This window comes from Trichoplusia ni (assembly GCF_003590095.1).
Source record: "Trichoplusia ni isolate ovarian cell line Hi5 chromosome 9 unlocalized genomic scaffold, tn1 tig00003776_group8, whole genome shotgun sequence".
NCBI classification, from domain to species: domain Eukaryota; kingdom Metazoa; phylum Arthropoda; class Insecta; order Lepidoptera; family Noctuidae; genus Trichoplusia; species Trichoplusia ni.
The window spans coordinates 4,071-19,762 of NW_020799673.1; the positions used below are offsets into that span (position 1 = coordinate 4,071).

General features: G+C 33.5%; 1 long non-coding RNA gene across 1 annotated transcript; it reads left to right on the forward strand.

Annotated features, from left to right (window-relative positions):
- The first annotated feature begins 361 nt into the window (after nucleotides 1-361).
- LOC113506322 lies at nucleotides 362-15,593 on the forward strand. The gene is made up of 3 exons (XR_003401715.1): nucleotides 362-508; nucleotides 1,137-1,327; nucleotides 15,385-15,593. It is a non-coding gene; the product is annotated as an uncharacterized LOC113506322 (long non-coding RNA).
- Nucleotides 15,594-15,692: the final 99 nt, after the last annotated feature.

The following is a 15,692-nucleotide window of genomic DNA, read 5'->3' on the forward strand; positions in this document are numbered from 1 at the left end:
ATGCCACTAGGCTATCAGTGCAGTTGCACTTCGTAATGCAATCTTATGTAGGCTAACAGGAAGAATCTGAATTGATAAAAGATGAGCTTCAGACTCAAGAAAAAACAACCGATACAGATAAACTACCGTGAGGTAAACAATGTTAAATCCTGATCGAGATTAGTATATAAAGCAAAAGCCAAACATTTTATAAGACATTCTTGTAAAACCCAGACCAAATCATAATCTTTTAATTAAGTTTTACATCACGCATAATTTTTATCGCTCGCAATTCGATGCGTGTTATGTTACGAACATAGTTATAAAATAGATGTTTTTAGTATCGGGGAACCGGTCAATTGCCCACACAATGATTATTGTGTTGTTGGCTGTAGAAGGGTACGCTTTGTCGTGATAAACGCAACAATTTTGCGACACTATTCGATTCTTGATAGGCCGCGGAAGTGTGTACGATAGTGCAGACAGTGCAGTTTAATTCTGAAAATGTTTATTTCTATATTTAATAAAGGTATAGTTTTTTTACAAACAAGACCTTATTTATTTTTGAGGCGTCTTTCTGATGTCTTCATGATCATAGTGTAACTGAGCTGTAATTTTTGAATACTGATGTTAACATTTACATCGTCCGTATTACGCATTTTCAACACTTTTGTGCGAAGTATTTTTTATTACCGCAGCTAACGCATTCATATGTACTTCGCCTCCATAAAAGAAATGGCACGAGAAGTTAAAAAACCCATTTCGCATAGAATTCCGATGGCATGGAGTTTCTGAGCAGAATGAAATTTGGAGTTAATATGCGTGCTGTACGCGTGCAATGCACCTGCTTACTGTAGCAAATTTTAGCTGGCTCTGAATATATTTCAATAATTTTAGAATAAAATGGATATATTCACTTATATATATTCACTTAAGAAAAAAAAGACATTTAATAATGTGTAGAAAAATGCGACGAAAAAAATATTAAAAAGATTCAGTCCGAGGTTTAGAATTGGGCTAAATACGAAATTCAGAAATTCCGTCTCCTAGTGTTCGATATTTTACCACATTTTTGCTTTCAGTAGCAATAAAGTAACGACAAGTCAGCGGCTACAATCGCTGTATTGCGTTGCGCTATACATTCTCTCGTTTGCTAGCACTGAGCCGCGAGCGACGGCAGTCGGTCGAGAGCGCGCAGCCATAGCGTGCGTTGCGCATCGAACACTTGAATAAAGAACACAAAATAGCGCCAATTTAAAGTTTAAAAAAGTTTTTATTGTGCATTATCTGTGCAGTGAACACTCGTGACATTTTGCCAAAACCAAAAGGACTTTTATTTTTTTATTTTGTAAGTATTAAAACTTTTTATAGAACGTTGCTTTGCTTTATTTTCTTTTAAATGTTTTATGAGATTAGTAGCGGTCGCGTATAGTGTTGCGGAAATTGGAAACTCAATGAATTATGAGTGAAAAATATTTGACCTAATTGTTCTGCTTTATCTGAATCATGTTCATGTATTCATACTATTTAGCGAGAGTTGACATTTTGTTGCTATCAGTCAACATTTTTGAAAGGGAAAATTTTAAGTTTTTAGATGTACGAAAATACGTATGGTAGTGTATTTATTAATCATTGATTTGATAATTATGAAAAAGGAACATAATTTTTATTATAAACATTTTAGAAGTATTTTGCTAAAGATTTCCTTGATGTTTTATACTTAAAGCCCTCAATGTTTATAAATGACAAGAAGCCAAGTTTGTTACTGTCAAGGTTATGTTAAAAATGGTAAATATTTCGCTAGAGAATAGACGATGAATTTTCTAATTGGATGTGCAACGATTTCATTTCTCATTAGTTGCATTGTTACTGTTACACATACCTACCTACATACATACTAAATGTTCCTTCTGTCCACCATTTATATCACGTGTCGTCAAAAATTTTTTGTGTTTCTCTAACTTATCATTTTTGTTTAATTTATTCCTATATTAATATTTTTGTACCTTTAATTAAATAATAGGACGAATGTATTAAAAGTATTTTTCATTTAATTTAAATTTATTTTTTAATGTAATAATGAAGCAAACTGTCCTTAATAATTAACAGCGAAAAATTTTTGTTGTAATTTATCATAAAATGTGGTTTAAATTACTACCTATTATTTACTTGGCTTGCATTTGCAGCTGCGGTTATTTAATTATCTTCCACCAAAGCAGGTGTGACGCGACGAAAATTCTAAAAGTATTTTTATATTTATGTCAAGTTTTAAATGTTATATCATATTTAATCTATTTAAATTATTATCTGTTGAGAAAACATGACGTGCTCAGCACCAATCAATCTGCGACATTCGATTTTTATTCGCTAAAGTAAAGTCATTCAGGCCAGGGATCATAAACATTTTGTTTACAGTGTGTGCAATGGTATTATCATATTCAGTCTAATGGGACTTCGTAATGGAACTTTGTAGTGAGTTGAGTACAGTGAAGTCATTGGTTTGATACTCAGGCGTTCTGACTCATTGGGCATTGTACATCCGAAGGTCTGTGGATACATCGATATAAGTATCATATGGGCACATCTATAAGGTTATTCCTTCACACAGATATAGAAGTTGCCGTTTTAAGTTTATGGCGTGTTAATTGCGGCAGATTTTTAAAATGACAAGAACGAATTTCGTTTGAAAGAAGTTTGTTTAAAGTAGGTACATGAGCATTAATGGACCGGAAAAGGAATAATATCGCTACAGTATTTGTATAGTTTTGCAATAACGTATAATATCCTGTCTAGTATAATGACAAGAAAAAAAAACATTATTACAATTGATCTTTTTTGTCTTTATCAATCAATCATCAATTTACCATCAGCTGATTTTAACTGTTTATTTCAATTGCTAATGTACAAAAAACTAGTTAGGCAAGTGATTTTATAACCGATGCATAAGCTGTAAAGAGGTTTTTATTCAATAACACTCATTAAAATTAAAAAAAAAGTGATGACAGGGCAATAAACTGGGTACCCGACATGTTTTTACACGTTTGTGGCTTGGGTGTGACCATTTCCGGTCTTTGGGCAAAAAAACATCTTTCATCGACATTATATCATTCATCAAATATTGAATTAAGAACAGAAATAAGTATTCAGTTTTATAGAAATGGTGATTTATATTTTTTACCTAATCGTATTTCTTTCACTACTGTTTTTATTAAATTATTTATATTTAACTGAAATTACTAACATCAATTTCTTTTTACTAAACGATTTTCTGTAATTAAACATTTATTAATATTTTTCATTCAAGAAATATTAATTACACATTTAGTTAACATTAAACATGCTTATACTCAACTAAATTCCTTGCAATTATTAAATGTTTAATTAGCTCGAGTAACTACAACTCCACGAAGCAAAGCCATAATTTTGTGCTAGTTACTAGTGGATAGTTAAATTAGGTGCCGGTCGCATGAGACATACCTTTTTAGTTAGATCTGATTGCGTTAGAGTGCACCTAATATGGCCGCTATGCACTTTGGGAAGGAATTCGTGCCTTACCTTGTAACGATCAGTTTATAAGTAGTTATACTTACAATTGTAAATAAACTAACAAAACATATTACATACAATTTTTGAAAACGATAAAAAAGTTTAGATTTATTTTTATGTGAAGTTTTTCAACGAAATGTTTCACATAAAAATGTTGCGAATCCCTGAATGTTTTGAAACTGCGTATAATCTGTCAAAATAATAATTATGATGTTGTTTACTTGACTGACTTCCAATAACACAGTTTCCTTAAATAATAAACATTTGATAAAATGGTGATTAGATTAAAAAGATATCATGATGTTACTTTACTCATTATTTTGGAGAAATAACAATTTTCTATCTATGAAACTTGCGATAATTTTTGATTAATGAGTTGTTTTTTCCATCGATCATGACCGCGAATGTGTTTTAAGTTCATATTAAAAATGCTGTCTAATACCCAAGTATGTTTTCAGAAACATTCGTTACAAAAAATAGTCAGTGAAATGAAACTACTTTTACGGATTTTATCGCGGTTTAATTTTAGATTTTAGTTCCCGACGTTTCGAAACCTTTGCAGGTATCATGGTCACGGGCAGACGTCGAGCAGAAGTCGGAAACAAAAATTTTCAGAGATTTCATTTCAATATCTAACATTCGCGTACACCTAAGAAACCACTACAAAATAATCAGTGTTTTGTTATTTAATTACGAGTATGTATTACAACTATCAAAAACCAAAACAAACGACGTATAAGTTGTGAACTTGTGCCCAACTCACAACTTATATTATTATCTATATATTGTTGCTTTACACTGAATGACGCCGAATTATTGCACTGACCATTAAGTTTGTGATTCATTGATAATATTTGAAACGGTATCAACTTATCGAGTACTATCGGATTACTGTAATTAAATACAATAACAATGTATTTCTTGATACACAACCTTATATAAATCACGCGTGGAAGAGAGACAGCGCTCTACGCAATGTATTCCGTCTCGCTTCCACAAGTACAAGAGTTTCACTATAAGAGGTGATGGTAGACCAGAGCCCCGATTCTGCTATTTACAATGGACAATGAATGAATGAAATTTGGCTTAAAAAGGCAATTTTCGTATTCTCTTAAGCATTTTTCTACACAATCATTGGAATTCAGCACGAGGCACTCACGGTTAATACCATTAATTTCCAATTATTTTATTGGCAAAATGATTAGGAGAAAAGGAATAGTTTCAAATTTCCATTAATTCATCGGCCATTGTAAATAGCAGAATCGGGGCCCAGATGTGACTTTTCTAACAAAAACAAATTGCGGTTTCGAGTCTTGGAGCAGTTTCTTCCGTTCACGTGATTATGTCGCGGTTTCCGCGGTCGCTCCTATGATACTTATTAGTCTCGTTACTACATATGTTATGTATAACATGGAAGGTCTAATTGCAACGAGCGAGGTTGTCCAACTTAAGCGTTAGTTCCGGTTGTATTTAACACGTAGAGGTAGTAATGGCAATCAATAATATAGTCTGATGGTCTAATAAAACAGGTCTAAAACACAGGATGTATTTTCTGATCTGTGTGGTAATATTATGAGAAATTATTTGTAGATTAATAAAAATTTACTGCGACTTGTACCTTTCAAAATGGGCTGACATTCGCAAGCACATAAATTAAGTTACATTTACATCAATTTGTTTAAAAAGAAAAATATTCTTGACACCCGTCAAACTAGCACCATTCAGCCAGTATTCTCATTTTCAAAATTCAAATATCGAACATACCCAAGCTTACAACGACATACATGTGTCGTACACATGACCTTATCCACACACTAGTCACTTAGAAATTGAATCACTGAGTCGTTCAATTCTGGACCTTATTCGCTTGTGATAAAAGCTTTGTTGTTCAGTTAGGTAAGGCATTTATCTGGTTACATTTTACAACGAAGGCAGTTCCGTGATAGGTATGCGGCCATTTGTATGGTAATCTGGTAGAAATATTTTGGTCCGCGGCGTTTATGTTTGCTTAGCCTCGAGGCTTTACAGAAATCCCTACGCAATAATATTTACTGCGAATGGTTATTATTCAATTGACAAAGCTATTAAATTATCTAGCTTATTTAAATTAGCATTATTTATTTGGTAAAACGTTATAATTATATCGAGTTACATCATAACATAGATTTCAGACTAGTTCACAGGTGGAAAAGAGGAAAACCGGAATAGGAAAAAGCCTCAAAGTACGCCTAAATCGGTAACAAAATACTTGTTATATAATTATTACTTGTCTGTCAGTCTACAAAACAAGCAACATACCGCAAAAGATAAAATCAATAACACCTTTTTTATTTAAATTAGCAACGATACAATCTACCTGGTGTTATAACAACAAAAACTTGGGAAATAATTAGTTCATGCATTGTTTATTACATAATTGAAATGTCAAATGTACCAGAGACAAGATTGCGTGTCCTTCAATGCTTGTGAAAATGTCAAACTACACAAATTTCGCTTTGTTTGCTGAAGAAAAAGTGAAAATTGTCTCTGGCATTGAGTGTTTTGACAAACACGCTATATCCACGCTTGTTCTCGAATTGGGGTTAACATACTCATAAATCGTGTTTTTATTCGGTTATCAAGTCGGTTTAACTCAAGCCTATTATTTACTTTGATCGGGTGAGATTTAATCAATGTCAAATTGTCAACAGAATTCATAGCTACATAAATAGTAAATATTTTTATGTAACCATGGGATTGACATTTTGGAAAGGCGCACTTTGATTCAGATTTTGAGAGATATTATCCAGATGCTTCGAAAATTATACCAGCCTGTTAATGACCAATAGTTTTGTCAACCTCTTTATGACGAGAAGGAAAATATATTTTAGACATTACCAAAAGTTTTATCTTGGCGCACAATTTTTTTCAAGGAGAAAAATACAATTAATCAGCTAAATAAGAAAATTGGGACTGACTACTAAAGTTATCAGAATAATCGTATTATAATGACAACTTTCAGCAAACTGCTGTTATTATCAATTTTAATAAATAAAAAATAAATGCTAACCTTGCAAGGTCACTATCGTAAATCCGAAAGCGATTGAATGTCGTAACACTGCACTCGATTTAAAAGCTTTCGATTACTGCACTTAAAAAATAAAACTATAAAGATTAAATTCTCTCACGATTGATACTAAGTAGGTCAGATCACATCCAGACCTTTTTAATAACAAGGATGCCATTAAAGATAACATTAGATAATCAAAATAATATGGATGATGTTGCTGAGAATTCTCTGATTATAGTGTAACTTAAACATGTTTAAATAAGAATAGTTGGTTACAGTAGGTGAATATAATAATTACAATATTGTTTTTATAAGTTCCTGGCAAGTATCATCAGTTTATGAGTGGCGTGATTTAAGTTAGAATTATTATGAAAGGAAACAAAGGTATTATGAAGGATTTCTTTGCAATGATATTGCCTGTGAATGATATTATTTCTCACTATTAAATATTCATTTCTTACCACGACATTTTCTTTCGACGTACCACACGTCAATTTCCTTGATCGTCTCAGGTGGCCATAAATGGTCAACCCAATGCTTGAAGATATGTTTCGATACACGTTTTTGGCAGTCATCATACAGTGTCAGATATACAATCACAATACATATATCAAATGGTATAATGATCGTAAAAAATTATTTCAATTTTAGCGTTCATTAATGAATGAAGTAAAATTCTATGTTAGTCTAAAATTGACATCAAAATACCGATATGAATAAGTTTCATTAACTAAAGTAAACTTTTAATTTGAGTAGTTATGCGGGTAGTATTCAGTCGCCATAATACGGGCGCAGACGGTTGATGTCATACTCAATTTATGGAACGAATGTTGATATGGAGTTTTGCCGCAAACGGTCTGTCGTCATCGGCACTGCAATCTAATACCTCTCGAAATATTAACATAAACAGTCCCTTATCTTGGGCTAAAGTTAAGTCGTGTAGAGAACGATATCTAACTATTTAGTATCTATAAGTTTTGTAGAGGCGGCAATCATAACGTCAGTCTTGAATTGAGTAAAAGGATAGCAATATTTTAGCCCCCCAACGCCCCAGGCCTGTGTATTTGACAGCTGTCAAACAAGCTTTTAGCAGTATACAAAGTTATTTCTTTTCACTTTATAAATGTTTTTACGACTACAATACAGATTCGATACAGCTACTGTTTGATAGAGTAACTGGACAGCTTTTTTATTTAAATAAAAAAATAAGTATTCAATAAGGTACAAAAAGTTCTCACGTCCAAAAATTGTTTCACGTCACTGGCAGGAAGCACGTCTTCGATGCTGGCAGCATTTATTTTTTGCCGTCTATATAGGAAGGTATCAAAGAAAATTAATAACTATAACTTGTACTAAAATAACGGGATCAAAATGGTCGATGTAGAATAAATTTACTGAAGTTATTGTTTTTTTCGGAGTTATTTTTTATTTATCCTAAAAGATGATATGTGTAAACGGTTAAAATATAATCTAATCATTAAAGTGTTTATACTATTCTTGTTATCCAAACAAAACTTATATTTTTTGGGAATATTTGAAATTGTTTGAATTTGAATAGCAAGTGGTTAATAGTTTAGAAAAATATTGCTCCTTTTAACCCTAGAAAGATAATCATATTGTGACGTACGTTAAAGATAATCATGCGTAAAATTGACGCATGTGTTTTATCGGTCTGTATATCGAGGTTTATTTATTAATTTGAATAGATATTAAGTTTTATTATATTTACACTTACATACTAATAATAAATTCAACAAACTATTTATTTATGTTTATTTATTTATTAAAAAAAAACAAAAACTCAAAATTTCTTCTATAAAGTAACAAAACTTTTAAACATTCTCTCTTTTACAAAAATAAACTTATTTTGTACTTTAAAAACAGTCATGTTGTATTATAAAATAAGTAATTAGCTTAACTTATACATAATAGAAACAAATTATACTTATTAGTCAGTCAGAAACAACTTTGGCACATATCAATATTATGCTCTCGACAAATAACTTTTTTGCATTTTTTGCACGATGCATTTGCCTTTCGCCTTATTTTAGAGGGGCAGTAAGTACAGTAAGTACGTTTTTTCGTTACTGGCTCTTCAGTACTGTCATCTGATGTACCAGGCACTTCATTTGGCAAAATATTAGAGATATTATCGCGCAAATATCTCTTCAAAGTAGGAGCTTCTAAACGCTTACGCATAAACGATGACGTCAGGCTCATGTAAAGGTTTCTCATAAATTTTTTGCGACTTTGAACCTTTTCTCCCTTGCTACTGACATTATGGCTGTATATAATAAAAGAATTTATGCAGGCAATGTTTATCATTCCGTACAATAATGCCATAGGCCACCTATTCGTCTTCCTACTGCAGGTCATCACAGAACACATTTGGTCTAGCGTGTCCACTCCGCCTTTAGTTTGATTATAATACATAACCATTTGCGGTTTACCGGTACTTTCGTTGATAGAAGCATCCTCATCACAAGATGATAATAAGTATACCATCTTAGCTGGCTTCGGTTTATATGAGACGAGAGTAAGGGGTCCGTCAAAACAAAACATCGATGTTCCCACTGGCCTGGAGCGACTGTTTTTCAGTACTTCCGGTATCTCGCGTTTGTTTGATCGCACGGTTCCCACAATGGTTAACTTATACGGTTCTTGTAGTAAGTTTTTTGCCAAAGGGATTGAGGTGAACCAATTGTCACACGTAATATTACGACAACTACCGTGCACAGGCTTTGATAACTCCTTCACGTAGTATTCACCGAGTGGTACTCCGTTGGTCTGTGTTCCTCTTCCCAAATAAGGCATTCCATTTATCATATACTTTGTACCACTGTCACACATCATGAGGATTTTTATTCCATACTTACTTGGCTTGTTTGGGATATACATCCTAAACGGACACCGTCCTCTAAAACCAAGTAACTGTTCATCTATGGTCAAATGAGCCCCTGGAGTGTAATTTTGTATGCACTGATGGATAAAGAGATCCCATATTTTTCTAACAGGAGTAAATACATCGTTTTCTCGAAGTGTGGGCCGTATACTTTTGTCATCCATTCTAAGACATCGTATCAAAAAATCAAAACGATCACGACTCATTACAGAGACGTACACCATTGACAAAGATCGATCAAAGAGGTCATCTGTGGACATGTGGTTATCTTTTCTCACTGCTGTCATTACCAGAATACCAAAGAAAGCATAGATTTCATCTTCATTCGTGTCACGAAATGTAGCACCTGTCATAGATTCCCGACGTTTCAATGATATCTCAGCATTTGTCCATTTTACAATTTCCGAAATTATCTCATCAGTAAAAAATAGTTTGAAGCATAAAAGTGGGTCATATATATTGCGGCACATACGCGTCGGACCTCTTTGAGATCTGACAATGTTCAGTGCAGAGACTCGGCTACGCCTCGTGGACTTTGAAGTTGACCAACAATGTTTATTCTTACCTCTAATAGTCCTCTGTGGCAAGGTCAAGATTTTGTTAGAAGCCAATGAAGAACCTGGTTGTTCAATAACATTTTGTTCGTCTAATATTTCACTACCGCTTGACGTTGGCTGCACTTCATGTACCTCATCTATAAACGCTTCTTCTGTATCGCTCTGGACGTCATCTTCACTTACGTGATCTGATATTTCACTGTCAGAATCCTCACCAACAAGCTCGTCATCGCTTTGCAGAAGAGCAGAGAGGATATGCTCATCGTCTAAAGAACTACCCATTTTATTATATATTAGTCACGATATCTATAACAAGAAAATATATATATAATAAGTTATCACGTAAGTAGAACATGAAATAACAATATAATTATCGTATGAGTTAAATCTTAAAAGTCACGTAAAAGATAATCATGCGTCATTTTGACTCACGCGGTCGTTATAGTTCAAAATCAGTGACACTTACCGCATTGACAAGCACGCCTCACGGGAGCTCCAAGCGGCGACTGAGATGTCCTAAACGCACAGCGACGGATTCGCGCTATTTAGAAAGAGAGAGCAATATTTCAAGAATGCATGCGTCAATTTTACGCAGACTATCTTTCTAGGGTTAAAGTTATTCTGAGGACTGGGCTTTGGTATAGCCAGAACTTTGATGACTATTGACAGTAAGATAATTCATAAAAGAATAATTAAACAAGTCCTTTATTACTGACAGCTGTTTAAAAACATTCAAACAGATGGACAAAGAACAAACATTCGGGTCACACTAAAATTAGGCGGTTATCAATGACACGATGACAAAGGGTTAGCCTGTGTTGACAAACAATTAGCATTGTCAAATTGTCTGTATTACCAATAGAAAACAATGAGTTTGTAACTAGCTATTGATACGCCTGTCGCCTAATTTTGCAGTACAATTGGCATTGGAGGCGATATATTTTGGATTATTGTTCTATTAAAATTAGGTGCTATTGTTAAACAAAACTACCAAAACGACTTCAGTACTTTCAGAAAACTTAAACTGAAATCTTTTGTTAAGTTATTTTAAGAAGCATTCAATAGAACAAAGACAAATTTAAACGCCTATGGAATCCATGTTGTTCTAACAGCCTTGAACCCAAAAGTGGAATGTTTGTGAAAACGAAAGTCAACGGAACGCGCTAAGTAGGCACAGCGACCTCTATACCTCTATGGTTCAATGCTTTCATCTACAATTTACTTAATTCACAACTTTTTTGGGTCAAAAAAGAATGCTTTTCAGCTTTCAAGTTCCTAATGTCATGTGTCTACCTATTCGTTCTGTTCTCATTTTAAATTTGTAGAAAAAAAAAATAAGAATCAAAGAGTTTTTACGGTTGCACAACTTTTAAAACAAGATTTGTAACACATTTTTTTGTACAATTTTCAATTCAAGGAACCTATAGAAATTTAATGATTCAAACGAAATAACGGGTACAAAATAATAGGTAGCAGTGGAACAGTAACTGTTATTAGAGTATGACACACACTTAGGAACAATGTACGATACTTAACTAAACGATGACAGCTCTAATGTTATTTACGGTCAACAAATTATATTATCGGTGATTTTAAAGTAGTGTAACTGTTTTTGTAAATGCACTGGCCTGTTAAGAGATTCAATGAAAAGATGCAAAAAGTTTATTGTTTACGGATTCTTTTAAAAACGGTGTCAAGTGAACGAGTTTGTAAAAATACTTAGGTGTGTGACTATGTAGGTATACTCGTATATAGGTATGTCATGAAGTTTAATTATTGTAACATTTTCTTTAATTGTTGACTGACGATGGGTTTGTTGATGAAGTTCGTACTAGTCTTGTCATTTTGTCAGAATTAAAGTATTTGCAACGACTATGTCGAATAGCAGCAAAGTGCATCTATAAGTTTTGGCACTGAATATTGCAAACATATTGCCATCACGACATGTACAGCAAAATTATCATTCTGACAGCAATAATTGTTTACTTTTTGCGAGCCACGTAATACCGATACCGAATCATTGTTACCAAACATGTTACGATTCCACGCATTTACTCGTATTCTGTTATTCACACCATGCACTATGACAAAACAGGCCGCATTCGAAATTCAAACAGAAACGAAATATACTAACCACGTATTTCCGTATCAACAATGCTGGTTATGATAGCCGTTAAACTGACAACTTGGGCACGCTTTCTCACTGGCCACTTACATAACGGCCGCAGATTTTGACTGTTCGACGTTTGAAAGAACTCTGCTCTGCATATAAATCAACAGTCGGCGGGAAATGTTGAGTTTGCATAATTGAAGGTTTATATTTTTAATTATCCAAAAAGTCAAAAAAAAAATATGTCAAACAATTTTTTTTACGCGTCAATCAAAAATATGGAAAATGTTTTTTGTCTCCCACATAATTTTATCGTTTTGGCTTTTTTCCGCAAACCTTCAATTGATCTTCACGAATGCCAGTTTAGATTACGGAAGATTGTTTAATTTAGAAACCATTAAAATTAATTTGTTTCAATTAAAACAATTAATCCATCGACACATATCGGTTTTGTTAAATGTTTAAACAATGATGTTTAAATAAAATATAAAAGTGTTAATATAAATATTACGTGAGCAGTTATATCACATCATTGATATGTGATATTATTATAAATTTCTTGTGGATGTAAATTATAATCTCTTGATGTAAATTGGACAAAATTTACATGCATTTTACTTATTTCCGTATCTTGAATATATCTTGTATCTTGAATGGCTAAGTATGCATTATAAAATTCATTTATTATAACTAATGGTGTTGTCATTAAGGTATGTCACCTTTGTGCTAGTTAAATTGATGTTTTCTTATAGTCATACCTGCGGTTGTTCTATTGAAAGAATTCCTTCAAAAGTAGAAAATGAGTGCATTTGTTTTGTTTTATAACTTAATCCTTGTGTCACGGAATGACTCGAAATAAGCGTATTTTGGATCACACAAATGTTTGAACTGCGCGGGGATCGAACTCGTAACTCATCTTGTTCAAGTGGGATTGGCAGTATACCATGCAGCGATGAGCTATCTGTCTTTTCCAAAAACTAGTGTTTTCAAGTAAATGATTATAATATTTGTAGGTATGCAAGTCAAGTAATTTTCCATTCCGGAGAACCTCGTTTTTCTGTCTAGACAGTAGACAGTGTTGCCATGTAACAGGTAATGCTTCTATATTTCCTAGATAGCTGTTATATAACGAAAACCGTCAGTCATTGCTACGCATAATGAATATCTAATGCACCGATAGTTTACGCTTTGAGCATATAAATATGTCCTTTTATAAGTGTTACATTGATTCCATAACTTTACATTCTGTACTATTGGGTTTTAAAGAAGCTTTCTTGTTTCTGTCGCGGAAGCGAGCGACGGCGGCGCTCTACAATGCCCTACAACGGGAACAACACTAAACTTGTCTGTGTGATATTGTCATAAATACACGTATGTGTGTGTGTGTATTTGTATTTATGCATAAAGTATTACCAGCCAGTAACAGTTTCGCAAAAGATTAAAACCTTGTTTTAAAAATAGAGTATTCAAAAGGAACCTTTTCTGTTTAATTAATTTTAGTCCAGACTCCAGTGCAATACTCCCTGCGGCATGAGCAGTGTCGCGTGGAAATAGCTGTGATTGCATCCTTGTTTCTTTATTTTTGCTCATCTATTACGAGAACTGTCTCGTTATGTTTGCATTAGCGCGGGACATTCAAATGAAATGATTCAGAGTTTATCTTGTAGTGTACAGATATAAATATCCAAGGAAGTTCAGATAGTTGATAAAACAACATTTTGAAGTAAAACTGACATTTAGTTAACTTGGACATGGTTTATAATATTACCTATGTGAAAAAAATGAAGTAACTCTGATCTTTTTTAAATTAGACTTTGGGAGAAAAAGCAATAGACCGTGTACATAACTAATGAAAGGAGGTTTTTAAACTGCATTAAAACAAAAAAAATAATCTTAGAATAACAACCATAATTATCCCCTCGTGTTTCTTACATTCGCTTGTTATTTAATATAATCTGTCACTATCTTTATATACGTGAACGATTGTACTAAAATAGAAGATATTTGTCAAGCGATATCATTGCCTGAGATAAACAATGAACACACAATACTGGTAAAGTCCCTGACATTGCCATATAACGTAAGTGAAATTTACTGCTTGAAGTGCCTTGCAAATAGCAGCTGGATTTGATGCGTTTGCTTACTTTCGCCTAACACCAACTGTTTTTCTTATGACTTAGTAAATGACTCGGTTTTATGAGACTAGAATTTTGGTTCGTACGTTAAACTCGGTCGTCTTTTGTTTTGATCTGCTGTTTATGTAGCTATAGTTATTTTACTGTGCTTTAGTTGCTAGAGAACTGTTGACATTGTGCAAGTAAGACGGTGCTCTCTACATCGCATTTAGCGGAGTCTTACTTAAATAGTTGACTGCATGGATAGCCAACTGTGCCGTGTGCGTTACGTTTCGCGGGATCCCCGCCTAGGACAAGTGTTTGTGTCATCTATGAATACTTGTTCTTGTCAGTCTGGGTGTCTTAGTGCGTGCGACAAAAGGGTTAAATCCCTAAATGCGGGTGTCGTGTAAAAAGCAATACTGCACCTTTAGTCAAGTAAATCGTTAGCGTTGATAGAAAACGCTTGAATGTACTTTTAATACATATTTTGAACGTTTCCAATTCTACTGAGCATGCTGTTGTTCTTTCTCGATATGTTTTTTCTCGTCCTACTATTTTCAACCTACAGAACATGAATGATTCTGTTGCCCGTTAGGTCCTACCCACGTAAATCAGACGCACATAAACAAAATTTTAAGTTAAAAATACTGCTTGTTAGTCAGTTCTGGATTTTGTCAGGAATTTCTGTTTGTAGGAAGTTAGTCACCCAATGATCATTGGTCTTGATATGTAGGTACCATATAAAATACTAGCTGTTGCCCACGACTTCGTCCGCGTGGTTAGAAGATATAAGTTATGAAATCATAACTGTACTACACTAAATTCTCACTCCCTCCTATTAGTCGCAGCGTGATGGTATATAGCTTAAAATAGCCTAGTATATAGCCTTGCTCTATTCAACACAAAAATATTTTTTCAATTTGAACCAGTAGTTCTTGAGATTAGCGCGTTCAAACAAACAACAAACTTTTCAGCTTTATATATTAGTAATTAGTAATAGATAAATAAGATAAGATTATATACAATGCTTTTTAGTTATATTTGCTTCTTTTTATGATAGTTCAAGGAATGTTCGTTGTCTCCACCTTATCACATGACAAACGTTATTCATTTGTTTTTTTCAGGTATTGATGTCTTACTACGACTTGGTTTAGCTCCGTCGACATAACAGGTAAGAAATATAATATACACACCTTCTTGCATAATAATTTTAAGGAGTAAGGAGTTATTAGCAGGACGATTGACTCGGGTTGCCTAAGACCGTTAAGCAGTGGACGGCGATGATGATATTGAGGTGTCAAGGGTCTGAAGTTAATAAGTGTGACCGCTGTTTTTTTTTTAATTAGTACTTCTTAAAAGAACTGTTAAATTAAGCTAAATAAATAGTGTTGTTAAACAAATGATGTGTCATCACTTTCTTTGCTCTATAGAA